Consider the following 5,743-nt stretch of genomic DNA (forward strand, 5'->3'; position numbering starts at 1 on the left):
GATATCTTGGGCCCCTCGATGATTTTTTTTGACTTATGTTCCGGGCTTGGTCATGACTCAGTTGATGTGTTCAATTAAGTTCTATGTTAAACAATTCAGAAATCGGGAACCAAACTGTTGGACAATGAGTATGACTTTATTCCATGTATTTTTTCAACAAGATATCTTGTAGAATAGAGGATTATATGATGACTTATCTAATGGATGCGTCAAAGTTCGATAGCGACTTTTTGAGAGCTATGATTGCTAATCAAATTTTAAGTTGCATTGACAATTATAGTTATTAGATTTATCCAAGTGGGGGACTATTCGATTAGGTGTCTAAGCTCATATATATAATTAGTATGTACTTGTCCCGATAGTAGCATGGTTCATTTCGGGTTGCCTTCACCAGAACAATTTGTTAGATGAATAATTGAGTAAGAGGTTATTTAAGATTTATTAATATATTATAATCATAATATATTAAGTGAGGAATCATATTATTTAATTAGTACTGATCCAAATTTAATTTAGAATTAATTTATTGATCAAAAGAGACTAATTAAACTAAAACATATGAGTTGGGCTAATGATCCATGATTTGATTTGTTATGGCCTTATGGGTTAGTCCATGAAGTTTTTATCCAAAGCAAATGGATGGATCATAAGCTTATATATATATATATATATATATATATATATATATATATATATATATATATATATATGGATTAGGGTTACACATGGCCCTTGAAATTCTACACACACACACACACACACACATATATATATATATATACATACATATATATATATATATATATATATATATATATATATATATATATATATATATATATATATATAGCTAAAATCGGTTACCACCTTGTATTCCAAGAAGCATAATCTAATTTTTAGTCTCCTAAATCTCTATCATATCCATCTAGTTGGTTATAGTGTTTATGACTGACTAGCTACATAAAAAGGTTATATTCTAACTAGTAGTATGATTCGTGTATCAAATTTTTTATGCTAGTTTAGGCTTCATGATTTGGAAACCAATGTTGCATGTATAATTAGAGAAAACATACTTCCAAAGCATTAGGGTTGTATGTACACCATAGGAATTTTAGAGTACACAAAACCCAACACTTATGTCATCACAATGGTATATTGAGATTTATATACCTCACATGCATTTATATTTTGTCATTTTGTGAAGATAGGGACCTTAGGTTGATTTTAGGCTCTATTAAGGCGTGCAGAAGCGTAAAGTTGTCAACATTATCAGTTAAGACCTTCCGAAGATTTAGATTTGTGAATAGGACATTTGGACTTTCGGTACTAAGAGTTTGAAGGTGATATTGGACAATAGAGGGTTACACATGGTGTAGCCTCTATGTATGCATGGCGTAATAGGTTGGCACCATATGCCTTTTTGTGGACACCGAGTACACAGGGTGATATTGCCATATTTATACCTATTTTTAGGCAATATTTATTTACATTTTTACTAATAATTTGGTTATTTGTATAGAATATTGGTACATAAGCTTAAATTGTATTTTGTAGTCAAATTGAAGCATTTTTGAAGCAAAGGACCAAAAATGACAAAACATGGAACTTTGGAGACTTGGAGTACAAAAGTAGAAGAAACCCACAAATTCTGCTGAAATCATGACGTGAACTAGAAGGCAATGACGTGGCATGGGTATTCTCGAAGATAAGTATTCGCGAAGTAAAATCCTTGCCCGATAAGGATATCTCCGAACTCATGACGTGAAGATGCCCTTCACGACTTGAAACACAAATTTCGAGATTATTATAAAAACCTAAGATCATTACGATTGAAGGGGATTTTTGGATGCCTTGGAGGGTTCCTAGAGCCGATTTTTAGAAGAAGAAAAAGTTTGGAATTGGCTTTCAACACCAAGGGAGAAGAAGTTCATAATTTGATTCATAGTTTGGTACATTTAAACATGTTTTTGATTATGGATATTGTTTGCTTAGTTGTTAGGATGTCCAGCTAAGTCTAGATGCTTTTGTTAGCTAGATGAAGCTGCAACTCATGGTATATTTACTTTATCTTTGATATACTAGTTGGTTAAGACTTGTGTTGGATTGATTTTACCTAGCATGTTTGTTTGATAATTGACTGCTTTAAATTCTTGTTCTGTGTAGTTAGTGAGTATGAAGTTACATGAATTTGAATACCTAATAATTCAGTGAACACTAGTTTATTAGAGCTAAGATCAAACCAATCTTAGTTAAGCAATTGAATTATTAAAATTAAGTTGTGCTAGAGAACTCATGATTATGATCATAATGTGTGTTTATCAAATCAATCTTACATAGCTCCAATTTCATTTAATAATCAATTATGTGTTAACTATTGTGTGATGATACATAGATTTACATGAATTGATTAATGTTAGTAGATTTAGAACTAAATTGCTAATACTGTCTTAATTGCTAACCTAAAGTAATTGTCATAGCTAATTTATAACCCATTGAGTGAAAGTGGATTCAAACTAACAAAAGTGTTTGTTTATTGATTGAATTTGTGTTACAAAATTAAATTCATCTAAACTTGCAAAATTAGATAAATTCCATTTCTTTGTTAATAACTAGGTTAATTTAGTAGTAGATAAATTAATAAGTCAAAACGTTCCCTGTGATTAACACCCGACTTACCCGACTATTCTATAACTTGACTAGGTACACTGCCTAGGTGCAATTTAGTTAGTTATGTTAGTTAAGTTATAAATATAAAATTAGGTGTAGCTATTTTTATGCATCAAGTTTTTGGCACCGTTGTCGGGGAACAACTTATTTGATTGTGTATTTATTTGCTTTAGGTTGATCGATCCTTTTGTGGGGTAAAACCTTAAAAAAGTTAATTTTTCAGCTTTAGTTTTTTTTTTTTTTTCAGTACCTGATTCACGACCTGACCCTTAAGCTCACGATGTGAATTCAGTAGTTTCTTGTTTTCTTTGTTTTTCTTTTATTTTAGTTTTTGTTCAGTTTTACATTTTTATTTTTTGTTTATTTTGTAGGAGTTCATGACTTGAGGCTCCAACACACCTTTGGTGCCACCACTTGAAGATCCAGAGTCGACCCTTCACAAAAAGAAGGATAAAAACATGAAAGAAGATCAAACACCAAAGAAGACACCCTTACAAGAATTCAAGTCAGTGTTCTCAAAGAAGTAGGGGAAGAAAACAGAAGAGTCGAGTTCATCTTTAAAGAACAAGAACAAGGTTGAAAACTTAGATCAAATACCTATCCCAACCGAATCCAAATACGATATCGAGCCCGAATTTGAATTAGATACGAGTGAAACCGAGAACGAGCCAAGAAACGAGATGGAAAACATTGAAGAAATGTCAATGGGGTCTTACAAGAAGTGAATTTGAGTCGATGTTGGCCCAAGGTTAGTACAACCCGCAATTCCTACCACTGCCACATTCGAGTTGAATGGACACATCCTTAAAGCACTTAAGGATATTCCATGTTATGGAAAAGATCATGAGGATGCTTTTAAGCATCTAGACGAGGTCAATGACATTGCGGATTATTTTAATGTCCCGAATGTTAATAGAGATATCATCTTGCTAAGGATGCTTCCCGTTACTTTTTAGGGAGTTGCTAAGGATTGGTTGAAAGCACTTCCACCTGGTACAATCACTACTTGGGCTCAGATGCGCGAACAATTTTTAGACCAATTTTGCCTACCATCAAAGATAGCTAAACTCAAGAAGGTAATAGCTAACTTTGAGCAAAAACTTGGGGAGTCACTATACGAGGCATGGGAGTGTTATAAAGGATTGTTAAGGAGTTGTCCTCAACATGATCTTAATGTTCAACAACAGATGCATATTTTCTATGATAGGGTCAATGTTATGACAACGCAACTACTTGATTCTCAAAGGACATTGACAAAGAAAAATCCAAGGGAGGTCAAGGAGTTAGTTGAGGAATTCTCAAAACACTCTCATGAGTATCACAACCCAAGACAAGACGGAGTAAAAGGCAGTGGGGGTGCACATTCTGATGAGATGGCTGCTATGATGGCGATGCTCAATACTATGTACCGGAGATTAACCCAAATGGACCAATCAATTCATGCAATAAGAGTTGGATGTGACAGATGCAGTGGGAAACACTTGACTAAGGATTACCATTTGGATGAATATGGGAACAAGAAGGGTCAAGTTTGCTAATCGAGTGGAGACAAGTATGATGAATAATGGAGGAAACCAAAGTAGGAGTAGTTGCCATACGATGAGTAAAAGAAGCAGAAGGAAGACAAATATAAGCAGACAGGCTGAGGCTTCTATCAAAAAGAGCAACCACCAGCTGAGAAGAACGTAGACTTGGAAAACATTTTGACCCGATTTATCGAAGCGTGTGAGAAAAGGCATGATGATACAGATGCAGTGCTAAAGGAACAAATGAACATGATGAAAGAACTAAACAAAATGATGATTAACCATCAAGCCTCATTAAGAAATCATCAAGCATCAATCCATAATCTCGAAGTCCAAGTTGGTCAACTTACTAATTTGGTGAGCAAAAAATTATCTTCACAATTTCCCGAAAAGAATGCTCAATCCCATGTTATGATGATTGATATTGAAGAAGAGGCCATTTCTAAGTTCTTAGAAGCACTAGAAGAGGAGACAAATCCATCCTGACCAAAGCCAAAGAAGTTGAAGCTCGAAAATGAAATTGTTGCTGAAACACCACACTCCCATCGTGATCCCGCCATGCTCACAACGTGGGCTCGGTCTGAACAGAAAAATTCAGAATCCATTCCGGCTTACCGAAAAAAATTTCGTTTCCTTCTCGCGCACATCTCAGTCCACTGGAAAGGGAACATCTGGAGTTTATTCAACAAATAAAGGGTATTTCTATTAATACCCTGTTTATCGATTCACATTCAAAAATTCCAGAATACGCGAAGTTCCTACAAGATCTTGTAGACGCTCGTCAGCAGTTGAAGAAGAATTCTAAGGTCATTCTTAGTGAACAAAGCTCAAAAGCTATATTGGGAGAGATACCTAAGAAGATGGGAGATCCTAGACGCCTCATTCTTCCATGTGAGTTTGGTAACAAATTTGAAGAGTTATGCTTTATCTGATTCCGAGGCTAGCATAAATTTGATGCCTTATTCATTCTATCAAAAGCTGAATATTCAGAAAATGAAGTCTACAAAGATGACCATCCACATGGCCAATCGTTCGGTCACGCACCCAAGGGGAATCGTAGAAGACATCCTTGATTAAATTGGTAAATTTGTTTTCCCAGTTGACTTTGTGATTATAGATATGAACGAGGATGTAAATGTCCCAATCATTCTTGGTCGCCCCTTGCTAAATACTGCTAGTGATTTGGATGATATTCGTGAATCCAAGCTTACATTGAGGGTTGGTGATGATAAGGAAGATTTTGGAGTACAAGATGGGTTTCAAGGGGATGATGTTAATGGTGAGGTGTTCAATATTGATGAAGATAATCAAATTGAAGAATTAGAAAAGCTCATGGAGGAATAAATTAAGAGAATTCATCAAGTCAAATGCACCAAACCGAGAGCATCTATCCCGTTCTTCATTGAAGTTATTACCTACACAAAACCAACAACTTTGATGAGTGAGGACAACGATGATTTGTCAAGTGATGAAGATGAGGCTACTTCCAAGGAGACAAGTCCAGTCGTGAAGGAAGAAAAGATTCCTATGAAGCTTAATAAGAATGATGA

At 34.8% G+C, this 5,743-nt stretch overlaps 1 non-coding gene across 1 annotated transcript; it reads right to left on the reverse strand.

The window, feature by feature from the left end:
* Nucleotides 1-3,731: 3,731 nt before the first annotated feature.
* On the reverse strand, nucleotides 3,732-3,838 carry LOC145019018 (small nucleolar RNA R71). Its single transcript, XR_013667337.1, has one exon. It is a non-coding gene; the product is annotated as a small nucleolar RNA R71 (small nucleolar RNA).
* Between the last annotated feature and the right edge of the window lie 1,905 nt (nucleotides 3,839-5,743).

Source organism: Lactuca saligna, chromosome 9 (assembly GCF_052625555.1).
Source record: "Lactuca saligna cultivar CGN05327 chromosome 9, ASM5262555v1, whole genome shotgun sequence".
NCBI lineage: Eukaryota > Viridiplantae > Streptophyta > Magnoliopsida > Asterales > Asteraceae > Lactuca > Lactuca saligna.